Source organism: Tenrec ecaudatus, chromosome 3 (assembly GCF_050624435.1).
Source record: "Tenrec ecaudatus isolate mTenEca1 chromosome 3, mTenEca1.hap1, whole genome shotgun sequence".
Classification (NCBI taxonomy): domain Eukaryota; kingdom Metazoa; phylum Chordata; class Mammalia; order Afrosoricida; family Tenrecidae; genus Tenrec; species Tenrec ecaudatus.
Window position 1 is genome coordinate 16127386 of NC_134532.1, and position 21062 is coordinate 16148447.

The 21062-nt window shown below is 45.8% G+C and overlaps 1 pseudogene; it reads left to right on the plus strand.

Moving 5' to 3' along the window:
* The first annotated feature begins 16096 nt into the window (after window positions 1–16096).
* Window positions 16097–16621, plus strand: LOC142443150 (ferritin light chain-like; annotated as a pseudogene).
* The last annotated feature ends 4441 nt before the right edge of the window (window positions 16622–21062 follow it).

Below are 21062 nucleotides of genomic sequence, written 5' to 3' on the forward strand. Positions count from 1 at the left end.
ACATGAAATAGGTCAAATCCAATATGCTAATATACATTCTTGGAAAAAAAAGCATTGCAAATGTCACATGTAAGAGAAAAAAGTTCAGCCCATCTCAGAATCAGGATAAACATAGATGTCCATTTTCACCACTCATATTAAAAATTGTACTAGCTAGATTTATCAGAAAAAAGAATTAATAAAAAGAAGAAAAATGACTTCCAAAAAGAAGAAATGAAAATTCCTTATCATCATAAATTGAAGATGTCATGTAAATTAAGTTACCAACTGAAGGCAAACAAGCGGCCATCAAGCTCGGAAGCAACAAAGCCCACAGAGAAGTGTGCAGCTTAAGCGAATACAAGGTGTTGAACAGACCAGGTGGCAGACACAAAGAACAAAAACCATCATTGTGTGATCACCTTCCTCACATCTCTGGGGAATGGGCAATGGGAAGGTGTGTGAGGGGAGAGGCCGGAAAGTATAAGATAAAATAATCAATTATAAACTATTAAGGGTTCATGGCGGAGGGGAGAGTGGGGAGGGAAGGGAATAGATAAAAAGGAAAACGAGCTGATTCCAGGAACCCAAGTGGAAGGAGAATTTTGAGAATGACGAAGACAACGAATGTATAAGGGTGCTTTACTCAATTGATGTATTTATGGATTGTGATAAGAGTTGTATGAGCCCCAATAAAAAGATTTATTATGTTTTCAAAAAGTTGCCAAATAGGTCATAAATACTATAGCTAGTAAATGTAAAAATGTTGTAGGCAACATTTCAACACACAAAAATACTTGGTACTTAAATCCCTAATGATAAACTGCTAATCTCCAACTCCCAAACCATTAACCCTTACATATTAAGATGCGGACCATCTTTCAAACCCACCTATACCCTTCTAAAACACAAGAGGAGGAGGAGTTGATGCTGTTTTCCAGAGAGCAGAGAGAGCCGGCCAGCCTGCCTGCGGGGCTAAAACGGGCAGAAGCAGTACTAGGAGATTGATATATGCACTTGGCAGGTAGCATACATTTTGCCCGAACAAAACTACTGGTCAACCTCCTTAGTGGTGATCCAAAAGGATACTACAAAAACGTGTGTGGAGGCTGGGGAAGATGGCCGACAGGGACACCCGCATACTCTGAGAGCTCCTCCAAACAAAGCGGGATTGGCGACCAGGTAGCTGAATAGTAAGAGTCTGGTGAGTGAAATATCCCCCTGGGACAGCACCCCAGTCCTACCCCACGTATTTGTCCTAAGCAGGGGTCTAGGTGAAAGAGGACCGGACTAGTGGGACATCTCTGGCCACTAAGCAGCCGTGAGCTCACTGGCGACCGGCTTAGGCTCCATCCCCAAACCGGACGCCAGCCCAGAGCCGCTTGCCTGCCCTGCCTACTCCAGCGGCCCACTCCCCACTCCCCACTCGCGGATCCCCACTGGGAGAGAAGCTTTCCTCTCCCGCAGTTCCTCTCTCCCCGCAGGGCAGCGATCTGCCCTCGGGCCCACGTCCCTCCCTCCATTCATCCAAGCTCAGGGGAGCGGAACCGCGGGTTGTCTGGCGACCCCCACGGGGGACCATCCACCCGCACCGCTGCCGTGGACCTCTCCACCTGCCCTCCGTGCGCTGGCCTCCCACCCCCGCCCGCCCCCGCCAGCCCCTGGCAGCCTAGCGCCAGCTCCACTCCTGGCGGGGACCCTGCACTGAGCACTTCCCGCCAACAGGAGCCATAGCCCAACCCGCACCTGTCCCGGACCCTGAGCTTCCGCGGAGCGCCGCGCCCCGCGCTGCTGAGTCTGCCCACCAAGGGCCCCTCCCTGCGCAAGGCACAAGAGTAGGTGCACTCCCCAGGGTGCTGCGGGGACCCCGGCGGCCGCGACTCTGAGTCTGAGTGGAGGAAGGGCGCCATTGCCCCCTGTGGTTTCGCGCCAAGCCTCCTTTGCCGGCGCCATTACCCCCTGCGGTTTCGCGCCAAAAGGGCGGAGAGCAAACACCATTGTTCCCTGCAGTGTCCCGCAGCTGTCTGCGCAGTTATCCAAGGGGCCTCCCCGCGCCTGCTCACAGCCCAAGCAGATCAAACATTCCACCTGCAGTGGAGCCTGGGTCTCGGCTTTGCAGTCCCTGAGGAGATGTCAGTGAGCTCCAGCCAGCTCTCACCACCTGGCGCCCTGTTGGGTCCCCAGTGCCAGCCCTAAGCCTGCCGCAGCCCGCCCCAGCCACCCCAGGAGACGGCACAGTGGCCTGAGCCTCCACACAATAAGGTTACTCCTGTCTCCCAGAAGCATGGGGCCTATGAAAGGATCAAGGAAAAATCAACAGACCACATCACTCCCAACAAAAAAATCAGAGAAACGAGGCACTTTAACAGACCTAACGTCACTCATAGAAGAAACAGATATAGATCAGCCACAAAAGGAAATCTTCAGAACTCTGCTTGCAGTAATACAGGAGCTAAGAAAAGCAAATCAAAATAAGGATGCAATGATAGAAGGGATGAAATGCACAATAGAGGGGATGAAGTCCACAATAGAGGGGATGAATACTATCCACCAAAAGGAACTGCAGAAACTAACAGAGGAGGTAGCAGAGGCCACACAAAAGGTCACAGAAGCTATATCTAGGCTTGAGGAGGCTGAGAACTGTATCAGTGAACTCGAGGACGCTCAAACCAAACGAAGCAAGCGAGAAAAACAATCAGATAGGAAAATTAAAGAAACAGAAGACAGCCTGAGATCAATGATAGATGCTATGAAGAGGAATAATATTCGAATAATCGGTCTACCGGAACACAACATAACACACAAATCGACCGCCAAGATAGCAAAGGAATTCCTGGAAGAAAATTTCCCCAACCTAACAAAGGAGAATCCGACTCTCATACAGGAAGCAGAGAGGACGCCGGCTAAGCTAAACACCAAGAAGAACACGCCAAGGCATATAATTGTAAAATTATCCAACTTAGAGGAAAAAGAGAAAATTCTACATGCATCAAGAGAAAGGAAGACAGTCACATACAAAGGAGCGCAGGTAAGATTATGCTCAGACTTATCAGCAGAAACCATGAAGAGGAGGAGAGAATGGAGCAACATATTCCAAAAACTGAAAGATAAAAATGCCCCCCCCCCCAGAATCCTATACCCTGCCAAGTTATCCATTAAGATAGAGGGTAAGATAAGGGTCTTCCAGGACAAGGAAGAACTCAAAAAATATACTGCAAGTCACCCGACCCTGCAGAACATACTGGCTGACTCACTATGGCCAGAAGATCAAGCTCCAACTAGAACCACCAGGAGACCACCATATAGCCCATCTCCATCTAGAAGCCAACATGCCAGCAACACGTAGCAGGACAACACGGTCTCAGATGGAAAAGAGGACAGGATAGAAACCCTCCACTCAAAGGCAGTACACTGATATGAAGGAAGATAGGCAAAGACCCAAAACATAAAACAGAATATGGCAACCATGAAGCCAGAGATTGTAATAATCACTTTGAATACAAATGGGCTCAATTCATATGTTAAAAGACAGAGGCTGGAGGATTGGATTAGAAAACATAACCCATCAATCTGCTGCCTGCAAGAGACACACCTTAAGCAAGCAGACAAGCATATGCTGAGAATAAAGGGCTGGCAGAAAGTTTACCAAGCAAATGGTAACTCCAAGAAGGCAGGAGTGGCTATCTTAATCTCCGACAAAATGGATCTCAAGATCCAAAACATAAAAAGAGACAAAGAGGGACATTACATAATGCTCAAAGGCTCAGTAAACCAGGAAGCAATAAGCATACTGAATATTTACGCACCTAATAATGGTGCGGCAAATTTCGTCAAACAAACTATTAAAAAAATGACAGAAGAAATCACGGAAACAACAATAATAGTGGGGGACTTCAACACTCCACTATCAGAGAAAGACAGGTCACAGGGAAAGAAGCTCAGCAAAGAGGCCAGAGAGCTAAACAATGTAATTAGGCAACAGGGCCTGATAGACATCTATAGAGCCTTTCATCCAAAAGCAAAAGGTTTCACATTCTTCTCCAATCCACACGGATCTTTCTCAAGAATAGATCACATGCTGGGACACAAGGCCAGCCTGAGTAAATTCAAACACATAGATATTATCCAGACGTCTTTCTCAGACCACCATGCCATAAAGCTGGAGATTAATAGGAGGGCACCCAGAAAAGCAAGGGCCACCAATTGGAGAATAAACAATGATCTCCTGCGACATGAATGGGTTAAGGTCCAGATCAGAGAGGATATCAGGAAATTTCTAGAAACTAATGAGAACGAGCATACAACATATCAAAACTTATGGGACACTGCAAAGGCAGTTATCAGAGGTAGCTTGATATCACTGAATGCATACATGAAAAAAGAAGAAAGGCGTATGACAGATATGTTAACACAAAACCTCCAACAACTAGAACAGAGTCAACAGAACTAGCCCTCCAATAGCAAGAGAAAAGAAATAATAAAAATCAGGGCGGAGTTAAACCAGTGGGAAGACAAAAGAACAATGCAAAGGATTAACGCAACTAGAAGCTGGTTTTATGAACGAATTAATAAAATTGACACTCCCCTGGCAAAGCTTACCAAAGATAGAAAGGAACAATCATCAATAGCCAGGATGAGGGATGAATCGGGGGCAATAACAACAGACCCCAATGAGATAAAAAGGATAATCACAAAGTACTATGAAGGTTTGTATTCTAATGAATTCAGAAACCTGGAAGACATGGATAAATATTTAGAAAAACAATCTCTCCCTAGATTATCTGAGACAGAGATCAAGAACCTCAACAAACCCATAGCAAAGGAAGAAATAGAGAGTGTCATCAAAAACCTACCAAGGAAAAAGGCCCCAGGGCCAGATGGCTACACAGCAGAATTTTACCAAACATTCAGGGAAGAGCTGACACCGATCCTCCACAAAGTATTCCATAACATAGAAAAGAACGGCAAGCTCCCAAACTCATTTTACGAAGCCAGCATTACTTTGATACCCAAACAGGGAAAAGACCCCACAGGTGTAGAGAATTATAGACCAATATCTCTAATGAACATAGATGCAAAAATCCTTAACAAAATATTGGCCAATAGAATACAAAGGAATATCAAACATATCATTCACCACGACCAAGTAGGATTCATCCCAGCGATGCAGGGATGGTTTAACATCCGAAAATCCATCAATATCATACACCACATCGAGAAGAAAAAGGATAAAAACCATATGATAATATCCATAGATGCAGAAAAAGCATTTGACAACATCCAGCATCCATTCCTAATCAAAACACTTATGAAGATAGGATTGGAAGGTAAGTTCCTCAAGCTCATACAAGCTATCTATGAAAGACCAACAGCCAACATCATAGTCAATGGAGAAAAGACAAGAACAATACCACTGAAAAAGGGTACAAGACAAGGATGCCCCCTGTCCCCTCTTCTATTCAATATCGTTTTGGAGGTTCTGGCTAACAACATAAGACAGCGGAAGGACATCAAAGGAATCCAGTTGGGAGAGGAGGAGGTGAAACTATCGTTATTTGCAGATGACATGATCCTATACATTGAAGACCCCCAAAACTCCACAGTTGGAATACTTACAGCAATAGAGGAATACGGAAGAGTAGCAGGATACAAGATCAATAAACAGAAGTCAATAGGGTTTCTATACACATCGGACTGGGCCATGGAAGAGGCGATTAAGAGGGAAGTACCCTTCACAGTAGCCAAGAACACACTGAAATACCTAGGAATATACTTAACAAAAAATACTAAAGACCTTTATAAGCATAATTATAAAACCCTATTACAGGAAACCAAAAGTGACCTTCACAAATGGATGACCCTCCCCTGCTCATGGTTAGGTAGGCTGAACATAGTAAAGATGACAGTTCTTCCTAAAGCACTCTACAAGTTCAATGCTATACCAATCCAATTACCATCAACCTTCTTCAAAGAATTGGAAAAACTGACCACCAACTTCATATGGAGAGGGAAGAAACCCAGAATTAGCAGAGAACTCCTCAAGATGAAGGACACAATTGGAGGACTCGCCCTACCTGATTTTAATGCCTACTACACAGCTACAGTGGTCAAAACAGCATGGTACTGGCACAATGATAGACACTCAGACCAGTGGAAAAGAATAGAAAGCCCAGGAGTAAAATCATCAGCATATAGACAACTGATCTTCGACAAGGGTCCCAAAAACGTCAAGTAGGAAGCAGATGCCCTCTTTAATAAGTGGTGCTGGAAACAATGGATATCCACATGTAGAAAGTTGAAACAAGACGTCTACCTCACCCCATGCACAAGAATACACTCAAGGTGGATCACAGATCTAGAAGTCAAACCCCAAACCATCAGGACCATTAAGGAGGGAATATGGACTAATCTCAGAGCACTGGCCCAGGGAGCACATAGGCTCACTGCAACAGGGAAGGGGACACACACAGGTGATCTGGAAATCGACAAATGGGATCTAATAAGAATAAAACACCTGTGCACCTCGAAAGACTTTGCCAAGAGGGTGACAAGGCAACCCACAGACTGGGAGAAGATTTTTAGTAATGACACGTCAGACAAAGGGCTCATTACTAAAATCTACAACACCATCATGACCTGCAAAAAGAGGAAAACAGTTAACCCCCTAAGGAAGTGGGCAAAAGAAATGAGAAGAACTTTCACTAGAGAGGAGATCAATATGGCCAATAAATATATGAGAAAGTGCTCGAAGTCCCTTGCCATAAGAGAAATGCAAATCAAAACAACCATGAGATACCACCTAACACCCCTCAGGCTAGCCCAGATCAGTAAATCAGAGAGCAACAAGTGTTGGAGGGGCTGTGGTGAAATAGGAACCCTCCTCCACTGCTGGTGGTCGTGCAGATTTGTACAGACACTGTGGAAAGCAATCTGGTGATACCTAAAGAAAATGGAAATTGATCTACCTTACGACCCAGCCATCCCTCTACTGGGCATATACCCGGTTGAAGCAGCAAATAAAATACGACCAGTCATATGCGCTCCAATGTTTATTGCGGCACAATTCACAATAGCAAAGACTTGGAAACAACCTAAGTTTCCATCGATAGACGAGTGAATTAGCAAACTTTGGCACATACACACAATGGAGTATTATGCAGCACTAAAAAGCACCGATGAGCACATGAAACACGTTATTTCATGGGAAGAGCTGGAAGGAATTATGTTAAGCGAGGTAAGCCAGACCCAAAGGGACAGGTACAACATGAGTCCCCTGAGGTAAGTACAATCAGCATGACAGAAATGGGGCATTAATCTACCCAAGGGGAGGGTATGGTTTATATCTCCACAGGGAAAGAGGGACCAGACTTCAACCCAGTGTCGCAAGGTGTGAATGCAATATCCCGGCGTGGAGGAGGGAACCGGTGGAGAGGTCTGGGAGGCTGGCCCCAGCACCATAAATTAAGTGGATTCCTCCCCCTCCCCCGAAAAGAATTTGTTCCAAAGGACAACATTGACTCTGCAGCTCCGGGAGATGGACATATCTGATCAGAGCACACGGGAGCAGATGAAGGGGCAGGAGGAGAGAGTGGAGCACAGCCTGGCCCACCAGGCCGTGATGATGATGTTCCTGAGTAGAGCAGCCAGTCCACAGAGAGAACAACATGGCTGGCCCTACTATGAGACATGATGCCCCTCAGTGACTAAGGGCGATACAGGGGACAGCACCGGAGACACAGTGTGGGAATTGCACCTGACTTGATCCCACCACACCGAGGCAAATCACTGGGGGAGTGCAGCGGAACAGCAAGGGAATGGAGTGGCAAGGTCCCCAGGGAATTCTGAAAGTGGACTTTGGGGCCAGGGCGTGGTGCCCCAACAGACTGGACTGGAAAACGCTCCTAAGGGCCAGCAAAGATCCCTGAACTAACTACAAGCTTTTCTCTTGTGAACTGTTTTGTTCTGTTCTTTTTCAGTGGTTTGTTTTGGTTGTTTTGTTGTCTGGTTGTATACTGTTGCTTTGTGTTCCTCTGTCTAGTTTTCGTGCATGTTAGTGACTCCACAGGTCTGTCTGAATAGGACAGGCTGGATGAACTATCTGGATGAAAAACAACGGGACCGACAGTTCCGGGGGGACTTGGGGTGAGGGTGTAGGGGGGGTAAGGAAGTGGTGTTAACAAACCCAGGGATAAGGGAAAAACATGGGACCCCAAATGGTAGAGAAGGGGGAGTGGCAGGCCTGGTGGGAAATGATCAAGGGTAAGGTTGCTTAGAGAAGAGGTATACTCTAGCCCAGGTGGCGATGAAGCATGGTAGTAGGGCAGGAGGAAGGTCAAGGGAGATGGAGGAAAGAGCTAGGAGTCAAAGGGCATTCATGGAGGTCTAGACAAAGACATGTACATGCAAATATATATAGGAGGTTGGGGAAATAGATCTTTGTGTCTATATTTATAGGTCAAGTATTAAGGTGGCGGAAGGACCTTGGGCCTCTACTCAAACACTCCCTCAATGCATGAATAACTTCTTTTATTAAATTGGATCTCTATGATGCTCCCTCTCCCGACACAACGGCTGGAGCCAAAGTGGGTGAACAAGTAAATGTGGTGAAGAAAGCTGATGGTGCCCGGCTATCAAAAGAGATAGTGACTGGGGTCTTAAAGGCTTGAAGATAAACAAGCGGCCATCTAGCTCAGAAGCAACAAAGTCCACATGGAAGAACACACCAGCCTGTGTGATCAAGTGGTCCCAAAGGGATCAGTTACCAGGCATCAAAGAACAAAAAATCATATCATTGACTGCACACCTCCATGATAGGATCGCTGAAGACAAATGGGTGCACAAGTAAATGTGGTGAAGAAAGCTGATGGTGCCCGGCTATCAAAAGAGATAGTGTCTGGGGTCTTAAAGGCTTGAAGGTGAACAAGCGGCCATCTAGCTCAGAAGCAAATAAGCCCACATGGAAGAAGCACACCGGCCAGTGCGATCACGAGGTGCCCAAGGGACCAGATATAAGGCATCATGCAAAAAAAAAAAGATACATGTGTGTGTATGTATGTGTATATATGTATATATGTATATATGTATGTGTATATATATATTATATTAAATGAAGGGGGAAGTGCAGAGTGGAGATCCAAGGCCCAAGTGTCGGCCAATGGAGATCCCCTCATAGAGGGGCTTAGGAGAGGAGATGGGTTAATTAGGGTGTGAGGTAGTATCGATGAAGAACACAGCTTTCCCCCAGATCCTGGATGCTTCCTTCCCCCAACTACCATGATCCGAATTCTACCTTGCAGGGCTGGATAGGACAGAGGCTGTACACTGGTACATATGAGGGTTGGAGGTACAAGGAATGCAGGGTGGATGATACCTTCAGGACCAAGGGTGTGAGGGACGATGCTGGGAGAGTGGAGGGTGAGTGGGTTGGAAAGGGGAAACTGATTACAAGGATCCACATGTGACCTCTTCCCTGGGAGAGGGACAGCAGAGAAGGGGGGAAGGGAGACCCCGGATAGGTCAAGATATGACAAAATAACAAGGTATAAATTACCAAGGGCATATGAGGGAGGGGGGAAAGGGGAGGGAGGGGGAGAAAAAAAAAAGAGGACCTGATGCAAGGGGCTTAAATGGAGAGCAAATGCCTTGAGAATGATTGGGGCAGGGAATGTATGGATGTGCTTTATACAATTGATGTATGTATATGTATGGATTGTGGTAAGAGTTGTTTGAGTCCCTAATAAAATGTAAAAGAAGAAAAGAGAAAAAAAAATGATTAGGGCAAAGACTGTACAGATGTGCTTTACACAATTGATGTATGTGTATGTATGAACTGTGAAAAGAATTGTATCAGCCCCAATAAATTGTTAAAAAAAAAACGTGTGTGGTACACACACATGCACTTATGTACACACTAAAATCACATAAATAAAATAATGAAATTGAAAATAGATTTTTTGTGTGTGAAACAGTTTGAAACAATGATAAGATCTACGAAAGTAAAATGGAATCCAACTCAAATATTTAAAAGTTTGTGAGAACAGGAGGGAGAGCCTGGGGACCCCAGGGTGGGAGAGCGCCGACAGCGGGCCAGGGATCCAACCGACAAGTTGACACACAAGTGCACTATGTGAGCATCTCCAACCCGTTTTCGTAACAGGATCTCCTAGTTGACCACCTACATAGTGTCGAGAAAAACAAGTCCCCACTCAGTGGCTGGCCTACCCACCTTGTCCGGCAGGTGGCAGCCCGGGGTTCCAGGCTAGGGGCCATCAGGGAGTGTGGAGGCAGCTCCAATCTCTCCCTCTCTCCTCCTTCCTCTCCTCTGTCCTCCCTCCTCTCTCCTCTACCCCTGCCCCTCACCCCGCCACCCCCATCTTACAAGGAAGATTAGATCAAATCATCCCAACACTGAAGGATTAAAAAGTGACATCACTATGAACACTTGGTCACCACAAGCCAGTTATCCCTGTGGTAACTTTTCCAACACTTCCTGCTGAAAACCCAAAAGGTCAGAGGGATCTAGACATCCTGCTTTCATGGTCTGTATTCCTACTGAAAATCAAGATCCAGTGAGCTTTAACAATTTCTGCTCCAGGGGAGGTTTCTGTCCTCCCTCAGCTCGCCTTAGGACACCTACATTACCTTTACCAGGTGTACCGTCCCAGTCAAACAACCCACCTGACCCTGCTAAGCCCCTGCCTGCTCCGGGGAGGGGCCATAAAGAGGCTGCAGCTAAGGCTCAGAGGGAGCACACCAAGAAATGCCAGTGCAGCAGCAAAGTGCTCCAGTAGGTCCACTCGGACTCTAGCATATCGTTCAGGGCCATGAGCGTTGTGCACTCGTTGATCAAAGACACCTTTGGGCGCATCGCCTACCAGCCATCTCAACTGGCACATTCAAAACTGCTCCACCATCACCGTCTGGGACATCCTAGCGACCATGTACCTGCTGCTGCCTGGACAGCTGGCAGAGGCGCCTTGGCCGAGGGCCCCAGGGCCAATGCTCACTACACCAGCCCCAAATAAATTGTCCTTCAACCTCACAACGTTCAAAACCCAAGGGACTACTTCAGGGTCACTTCCAGTTTCATCCCCCAAATAGAGGTTAAACACTTTAGCATTACCTTGTTTTTGGCTTCTTTGTTTCAGTTTTTTTTATTCTTCTGTGCATAGTTTAGTTAGATTGCTTTTGTGATGGAGATCCTCTTTCTTTTGTTTTTAACACTTTTGGGGAGCACTTAATCCACATATACCACAATTCCATAATTCAGCCATCTTAAGCATTCCACAATCATTACCACAATCGATTTCACACTGTCTATTTTCCCACTATGATTAAATCGCCTTTAAAATGACTTTTTAGTCACCTTCAGTTCTAGTCTTCAGTCCCCTCAATCCTTCATTCTTACTCCCCAAGTCCCCTCACCCTCCCCAACTCCGCCAGCCACCCACCCTGACCCCACCCAGACATGCTTGCAGACTCTTGCATGTTATTTCATCTCTAGGCATTCACTCCTTCTGTGCTTCACAAACAGAACCCAACAGAAAAAATAAAGAATAGAAAGGAAATGAAATGGGAATGATTTTTAAAACCTTAGTAATATATAGATAGAAATCAAAACAAGGAGTAAGAAGAAAGGGCCGCCACCAATATTTTAGAGCCAGGGAAGACGTTTCTGTCACGGACCAGCAAGAGATCTTGCGCCTAGAACAGACTCTGGTCGGGTCCAGAGGGAGGTCAGCAGAACAAGACCCCGGGACTCACCTTTGAGCTGAGGAGGCGCAAGGAGTCTCCGGAGGAGGCGCCGCTGTGTGGAAGGAAACGAGGGGGATTAGGAAACCCGCAAAGAGAGAATTGTGGAACTACAAAGCCCCAAACCCCAGCCGGGATCCCCTTTCCCCACAGGGATGCCCACCATGAACCCCAACCAATCCGAAAGCGGGGAAATAGGATGGCCTCGGGGAAACCCGCCCACCTCTCACTAAGAGAAGTGCTGGCAGGGTTCCCGGGGGGAGAAAGGGCGCTTGCACCCAAGCCAGGTGGACTAAAACAGCCTCCGCCCACATACATGTCCCGGAGCCCAGAGCCGCCCACCTGAGAGCGCCGGCAACAGGGTGCTTAGGCTGTGGGCGCTTCACTGGCACCACGAGCTGAGCAAGGGACAGCGGCAACCTTGCTGGGAGTGGCAGTTCTGGCTAAGACACGGCCACTTCCGGCCCTTTCTGGGCGTGACCCGGAGGGGGAGGAGCTAGCAGGGTCAGGGGGGAGTAGGGTCTCTGCCTTCACTCCTCTCAAGGCAGCTCTTGCCCCGCCCATTTCTGCTGCTGCAGCAATACAGGTGCCTGGTGAGGGTGGGCGGGGCCTGGCGTGCCTGGGGCGGGGCTCAGGGAGGAGCCAGGGAGAGGCGGTCCGCGCCAGAGGGCCCACAGCTGTGCTGAGACTCAGCTAACAATGGCCGAGGCTCCAGTACTCTCCCCCATAGCAGAGAGCGTGTATGGGTGACATGGGTGAAATAGAACAATGTACGTTGTGGGTGGAAGCCTGTGATCAGATCCCCCGGATGTGCATCCTCTTAACTAACTCCAAACACCCAACCATCCAATCCTGCCAAGGTGTTAATGGGTCTGAAGCAAGAACTTAGGGTCCTTGCTTAACCTTTACAGTGATGGGTCATTCTTTGACCTAAAGCACTGTCGTGTATGACTGATTTTGGGGAAAAGAGAAGTACCTACTGGCATGCACGTCTAGGTAACTTATATGTCGGTTTAACAAAATTTAAAAATAAACCTCAAGCAGGAGCAGTGAAAAGGGAATGGAGGAACGTGGCTGGGAGAATGATTGTTAAACTTGCCTGTTCTTAGAGCTGGAATTTATACTATCTTCTTGTTTGATTTCACCGGGAAGCTTGGGGACAGCTAAACATGAGAGTTATGTTCTTCTACGATGCTTATGATTCATGCACTCTGCTAATTTAATGTATCACTCATTCAAGTTTCTATCGGTCCAAGAGGTCGTTATGGACAGTGGGGAAGACTTTTCCAAGTTGAGTGATCTGAAATTTAAATTTACTTCCTGCAGGTAACTCTTGGCTGCCAGACACTCAGAATAAGTGTTTTTGGGAAAGATCAAAGTGAACTATTTCTCCATTAACTTGCATCCATAAAGATTGTGCTTCTTTCATGCCAGTTATACTTGGGAATTCCTTTATGAAAGTTCAAGTCAGATTCCAAAGTTCCTGGCTGAAAACAGAGAAAGGTGATTTGTAACACTCGGTTACGTTTCCCAATATGGTCAGATAGTTACCCAGATTGTACAGAAAACTGTCACCTGACTTTATCAGAAATCCACAAACGTCACTTATCAGCCAATATTTTCTGAATTAAACTGATTTATGTTCCCAGTTCTGCTGGAGCCACCTTATGCTTAGATCTGGGGAAACTTAGCCTAGGTTTTGCAACTAACGGGTGACTTCTCTGGAAATACTTGCTGTGTTATACTGGGTAGACTAGAGAAACAAATTCACGGTCATTCAAATATGTGTAAGAAAGAGATTTACATCAATGACTAATAGATAACAAGAAAACATTTCATCCCAATCCAGATCAACTCTAAAAGTCCGATACTAGCCCATATATCTGATAGTAATCCACAATTTCCTCTTCAGATTCACACGGCACATGCAATGATGACGAGTGCAGGAAGACCACAGGCCAGTGGGTGAAAAGTCTTGTGTATCCAATGGTGGTAGAAGCATTTAGTGCTGGCGTGGGTCTCCGTGTGGCTCTTCCAGCTCTCCAAGTGACTCAAGAGCATGAAGGTGAAGCACAAAGAGAGGGAGCCCAGCTCCAGGGAAAAAGAATGGAAGTTCCAAGAATCTACATGAAAAGGTCATGCCCACCAGGAGGCATCATCAGGTTGTGACCTGATTGACAGGCTAACCTCTACCCCTAGACTTATTTCCCAAGTTGAAATGAAACTATGTAGCTACTACACCTGCTTTCATGTGAGGTTTCCTGTTTCTGTGGATATATCATTAATTTCCCTTTCCCCAACCTCCACCATAAAAACCTCATTGTCATTGAGTCAATGCAGACTCACATAGATACTATAGGACAGGGGAGAACTTCCCTGGTGAGTTTCCAAGAATGAAAATCTTTGCTGGAGTAGAACGCTCATTCGTTCTCCTGTGGTGTTATAGGTGGTTCCAAAGTGCTAGTCTTAAAGTTAGCAGCCCAACTTATACCCTCTTCACAAACAAGGGTTTGTTCGTTCATTGTAGATCCACCCACAATAGCATGCAACTAGAGTCCAAAAGGTTCCCTACGTTGTACAAACCACTTCCATTGGGTTGTTCACCTAAAATTAGTGATTGATCAGCAGAACGAGATATGCCCAGCCACCACTACCAAGTGCTCCAAAAGGAATCCCATTAGAAAGTCCTGGAGAGATTGGGAGAAAAATGTGGACCCAAACTCAGACTCACAAAAGAGACCCTCCAGGAAATTGCCTTTGGTCACTTTCATGGCCAGAACTGAACTAACCCCCTGCTAGGCTAACCAGTCATGTAAGTAAGATCAAGGACAGGATTTAGCTGATGGGGAAGATGTGAAACAGGAGAGTCTTGGACAAAGTGGATAGTGTGTTGTTAGTTGCCCTCAAGTAGGTTCCAGCTCACAGAGAACCTAGGTACAATCAGATGAAACACTCCCAAGTCCTGCTCCATCTCGGGGTGGATTTTATGTTTGAGCCCATTGCTACAGCCAATGATCCAGTCCTTCACAAGGGTTTTCCTCTTTTCAATTGCCCTTTTACTTTACCAGGCATGATATCATTTTCCCAAGATGGATCTCTCCTGATAACATATTCAAAGTATATGAGACAACATGTCACCATCCTCACTTCTCAGGAGTATTAGCATGTGCAGTCAATGCTATTGTTACTCTTATTAATTCCTGTGCAAATCTGCTTGAAAGAATGGATGAATATATGAACTGTGATAAGAGATGTCAGGGCCCCCAATAAAATATTTTAAAAAAAAATAAAATTTCATGAGACACTTCTAGCTTAATCGTAAGACTTTTAAAGGTGCAGATTCTGGGAGTTATGAATAAATACCATTTTTATTGTATTGTCATTTAAGTTCAAGTTTTTTGGGAACTGAGTCAGACAACATGTTCCTAATATTTTTTTTTAAAAACTTTTTCATTTAGCTCCATTATCAATATTGGTCTACAGTTTTCTTGAAGTAGCATTATCTGACACTGGTATCAGAATATTACTGGATTCATAGAATGTTATTAATTGTTCTCTCTCAACCATCGTTATGTTTGTACCCAATTAACTTGAACTTAAATAATAATACAGTAAAATGCCATGTTGTTAGAACAAAGTGTTCTCGTGTTGAGGGAGGGCTGGAGAAGAAGCCCAAAGTCCATCCACTTCCTCAATGTATGACCATACAATTCTATGTAAATAAGTCAATACCTCTATTTTATGAATTAATGTATTTATATATGTACACCCTTATGTTTATATGTGTATCCATAGCTTTACTTCCTAGATCTTTTCTCTATTTCATTTTACATTCCCCCTGTCCTACCATCACACTCACCCCTTTGCTGCCTCTTAGTAATGCCTCTCAGCTAAATTGCTATTGTTCCAACACCCCCAGGATCTCTAAGTCCTCCTCATTATTGATTTAATTCCCTACTTGTTCCCCTACCTATTGTATTGTTTGATCACCACTCACTCCCCCGACCCCCTCTTCCCCCAAGGCCCTCCAGAACCATTGGTCCAGTTGCTTCCCATGCCTATATGGGTAGGCAAAACAACAAAAGCTGAAATAAAACAAAAAGAAAAGATTGAATTAAAAAGGGGGGAAAAAACTAGCGAAAAAAAAACCCCCAAGGCTAAGCTCGCCCCGTGGTCCCGTGGATCTGTGTCTTGTTTCAACAGTGTTTGAACGGAACAGATCCGGGGACTCCCTGCCTCCAACCTTCCGCCACGCAACAGGTTTCTTTCCGGAAGTAACTTGGGGACCTTCGTCTCGGCCAGCCCCTCCTCTTGGGACCAGCGAACACTTTTATTTGGTGTGTGGTGACCTCCAAACTGACTCATCATGAGCTCTCAGATCCGTCAGAATTATTCCGCCGACATGGAGGCCGACGTCAACCGTCTGGTCAACCTGCACCTGCAGGCCTCTTACACCTACTTCTCTCTGGGCTTCTTTTTCGATCTCAACGATGTGGCCTTGGAAGGCGTGGGGTACTTCTTCCGCGAGCTGGCGAAGGAGCAGCGCGAGGGGGCCGAGCGTCTCTTGAAGCTGCAGAACCAGCGCGGTGGCCGCGCCCTCTTCCAGGATGTGCAGAAGCCGTCTCAAGATGAGTAGGGTCGAACCCTGGATGCCATGGAAGCTGCCCTAGCCCTGGAGAAAAAACTCAACCAGACTCTTCTGGACCTGCATGCCGTGGGGTCCACTCACACCGACCCTCATCTCTGTCACTTTCTGGAGAACCACTTCCTAGACAAGGAGGTGAAACTCCTCAAGAAGATGGGTGACCACCTGAACAACCTCCGCAGGCTGGCCAGCCCCCAGACCGGGCTGGGCAAGGCCCAGCCCGAGAGGCTCACTCTCAAAGACTAGGAACCTGTGGCGCCAAGTCACCTGCCTGGGGCCCTCTGCCTCCCCACTGCCGGCCCTAGCCCCTCTTCCTGAACCTGTCCGCGCGTGTGCGCCAGTCAGCTGCAATGCAATGCCACCGCCCTGGAGCCCCTCCCCCAAGCAGGGGACCACATGGAAACAGTAAAGCTTCCTTTTGCAGCAACCCCCCCCCAAAAAAAACCCAAACATAAAAACATACATAATCGCAGGTCTGTCCACTGACCTTTATGACTCTCTCCCCACTGGTCCTGGGGGGGTTGGGAAATTTCCCCTCCTAGCCTGAAGTCTATCTTTCAGGCTCCTCAGGGGTTTGTGGCTTGGATTGGCTCCAGTTGCTGACCTGTTCTGTTCCCTTATTGGTTCACCCCACTGTGGAGGGAGGTGGGGGTCAGACCAGGCTCACTCCACACCATGTATCCCCAGTATGGTCCTCTGACGATGTACTCTCCAGCGAGTGGACATCATTTCTCAAGCTGATGTTGGCCTTACTGTCTTGTCTGTGTGCCAGGACAGATTTTTGCAAATAATGGTGATTAAAAAAATTACCATTCATGGTTAATCCCATTCATTCTATTTATCTCCCAATAACACACACATAAATAAGGAGACATAATTAAGCTAAACAATCTTTATAATTAATTAATTTGCTTTCATTGGTAATTATGCCCTGTGACGATGGTGTAGTGCCCTCTTAGTATTCAAAAATTACATACGTGAAAAATTTAAGCAGTCCACACTGAAAGGAGAAAGAGAGAGAGAGAGAGAATTTATAAAATTTAAGGGGTGGTTCCGGTTGAACGATGCACAATGAAGTTTGACAAGAGTTCATTTACTGATGAAAAAAACCTTGTTTGACAAATGAGATTAACAGAAAAAAACGTGCCACCAAGTATTACATTTTATAAATGCAACAAACACGCAGATCACGATGCTAAGCTCTGGGTTTTGGGTGAGCCTTTATTGTATGTTAAATATTATACATGGTCTCTTACCTCACTTGGCTTTTGAATTCTCTCTGTGTACATTTTAGGTTCTTGTTTGCTAATATTTTCATGTGTTCCCCTGTGTGCGTGTGTGTGTGTGCAAGGTGTTCCTAGAGCTGCCAAGTGTTTCCTAAGAACACCTCCCACAGCAACTTCACCCAATCCACCCCAGATTTATTCTGCCTTTATCTGGACCAGTGGTTCTCAACCTGTGGGTCGCGACCCCTTTAGGGGTCGACCGACCCTTTTACAGGGTTCACCTGATTCGTAACAGTAGCAAAATGATAGTTATGAAGTAGCAATGAAAAATAATTTTATGTTTGGGCATCACCACAATATGAGACACTGTATTAAAGGGTCTTGGCCGTAGGAAGGTTGAGAACCCCTGATTTTCTGGACTCACCAAAGGATGGAGATTCCTATAAGGAAGGCTCCTGGAGTATAAATTACGTCGATTTAATAATGATGCTGAAGTAATTACAGGTGATTACCCTTTAATCAGTCTCTCACCTTCCCTCCTTTATTTCCAGCTCCTGCTCAGGATCCAGGTGAGCCTGGATGCAGATAATTCAAGGTGCTGAAATTGGGGCAGATTTGGAATTCAGATTAGGCTGTGCCGTGTGGAAAGACAGTGGATCATCCTTGCTTGGATGTTTTGTGCTTCCTGGAAGGTAAAAGTACCTGGACCCTGGGCATGGGGACCTATTCCACACCAGGTACCCTCAGCTAGTATGTATGTAAGACAGGTTCAGGGAGGAAGTCCCTGGGTTTGAGCTCAAAGATATTCAGCCTGTGCTAACACGCTGACTCTGAAACCTCCACTAATGGCTTCTTAGTAGCTGATTTGTCCACATCCAGGCCTCACTTTCATTCCAGGGTATATTTAGATATCCACACGCCCAGGGTTTCTGGTCAGGATTTAACCGATGTAGTCAGCATGGGGTTGGCCTACTGTTGTTATCACGAGTGACTCTTTGAGTACGTACTTCTCCATGAGTGGAGAGCCCAGTGTGTGCTGAGAGGGAGTTCCTGGCACTGGACCCTCAGTATGTCCCTGGGAATAAATTCTTTACACTTAAGGGGTGAAGCTGCAGCTCCTACTTGAAGTATGTCTTGTGAGGTTAAGTGGTTGGTTTACTGGAAAATCAAGCAGTCACTGACCCAAATATTTTAGGGTTAGAAGGGTGTACTACATCTTCCTCAGAGCCCTTAAGTCTGAGGAAAAAGTCCAATGTTGTGAAAAATGGATATCATGGTTCCAATATAAGTACTTTTAATTTGATACCACCTCCATCTCTAGTGACATGAGGGTCCCTGGGAAAGAGGGAATGGAGGGGATCAAAGGTAGAATAACCAGTCATTTATTTGTTTCATTAAACATGGTTTCACTACATCCTTGAGGGAGAAACCAGGATACATTGTGACCTACAAATTCATGAGTAAGTACAATTGAGCTCTTGGTCACCTTGGTTATTGGGTAACACATCCCTGCATATGTCTAATAACAGAGAAGACTCCTTGAGTGCAGGACACAGTAGAGCTGAGGACCACAAGAGTCCTGTGATAGATCTTGGTCATAATGTTTTTTGTCATATTTAAACATTTATATATCCCTGCAATTTGCCAAATTTCATGAACCATTTGTAAAATTTAACTGAAAACAGAGGATGTGTTGGTGTTTCCTAATTGTGCATGTCTACCTCTCACAGTCTCTTACATTGAGGTAAAATCTGGGAGAGGAGACAGATCCACACACATAATCAGCAGCATGAGTTTTTCGGTGTGTTAGGTTTGGTGCTTAGCTTAGGGTTTTAGTGTGCTAGAGGCAGAGTCGGTACTTAAGATCAGAATCAAGTTCCTGAGATCAATCAATGTTCCTGGTTCAAAAATAAGAATCAAGGGATGAAATTAGGAGTTCATTGTGATGAATTGAGATTCAGGTGTTAGTGGACAGATTGAAGGTCATTATGTTTAGAACATTTCTGCCTAACAGATTATGTTTTGAGTTGATTAGGAACGTACATGTTAAGGTATAATGATGTAGAGTTACTGTTTAAGGATTAGAGTTTTCAGGGTAGTTTCTGAATTTGAGGTTTAGGGTCATAAGGTTAGGATTAGGTTGATAGACTCTGATTCAAATAATTGGAATGAATGCATTAGGTTAGATTAGGGTGCATGATCATTGGATTTGTTAAGCACATGTTAACTTTGTTGTGGCATCAGGCGATGCTCAGGGTGTTAGTAAAAGTTCTGGAGGATGAGTGGCTTTTCAGCTAGTTATCAGTGTGTTGTAAGGATACTCAGCAGGTTACGTATAAGGGTTAATGGTTTGGGAGATGGTAATAAGCAGTGAATGCGTAGGGATTGAAGTACCAAGTTAATATCGTCTGCTGAAATGTAGCCGACAACATTTTTCTGTTTATCAGCTATAGTATTTATGATATATTTAGAATCATTTATGCATAAAAGCATCTTTTTTATGGTTAGAGGAATTTTTATTTCTTCTCTTTGGAAGCCTTTCTTCTTCCCTACCAAAAAAAATTGTCTTGTTTTGAGATACCCAAGCTCATCTGCCGCCTAGTTCCTGCTCTGCCCAGGACGCAGCGGAGCTGCCCTGGAGCTGCTGCCAGGGCCACACAAGCAGGCCTGGTATTTCAGCAGCAGTCAGCTGGTCCTCAGCGTTCGCCAACAGAAGCAACCACAGCCTTCAGCCCTCACCAGGTCCAGCGAGCCACGGACACAGCGAGGCGAGCTCTGGGCGGATGTCAGCCTTCAGGGTGGCACGGAGAAGCAAGAGAAAGACCGAGAAGAAACCTGCCCAATGGGAAGAAGCAAAATTGTTGGCGGGATCCATGGCCGTCAGGAATGACATGTGAAGATGGAGAACTTTGTGTGATGTGATTCTCGTGGTCCAGGAAAGAGAGATCCATGTTCATCGTGTGGTCCTGGCTGCGGCCAACCCATTTTTTAACGTCATGTCCACAACTGACAAGCTCGATTCAAAGTCCTTTGATGTAGAACTCAAGGACGCCGACCTGACATTATTGAACACCTGGTGGAATTTGCTTCCGCTGCTAGGATCTCTGTGAATAGCAACAACGTGCAGTCTCTGTTGGATACCGCAAATCAGTGCCAGATGGAACCTGTGAAGAACATGTGTGTTGATTTTTTGAACGAGCAAGTGGATGCTTCAAACTGTCTTGGTCTAAGCATTCTAGCAGCACATCTAGACCGTCCTGAGTTGAAAGCCACTGCAGACGCCTTTATTCACTAGCATTTCACTGACGTTTCCAAAACTGAGGAGTTTCTCCAACTTGATGCTCAGCGAGTAACAAGTCTCCTCAACCAGGACCTTGAGCGCAGAGGAGCAGGTTTATGATGCTGCTATCAGGAGGCTGAGACACGATTTGCCTCATCGCCAGCCTTTTATGGTGGATGTC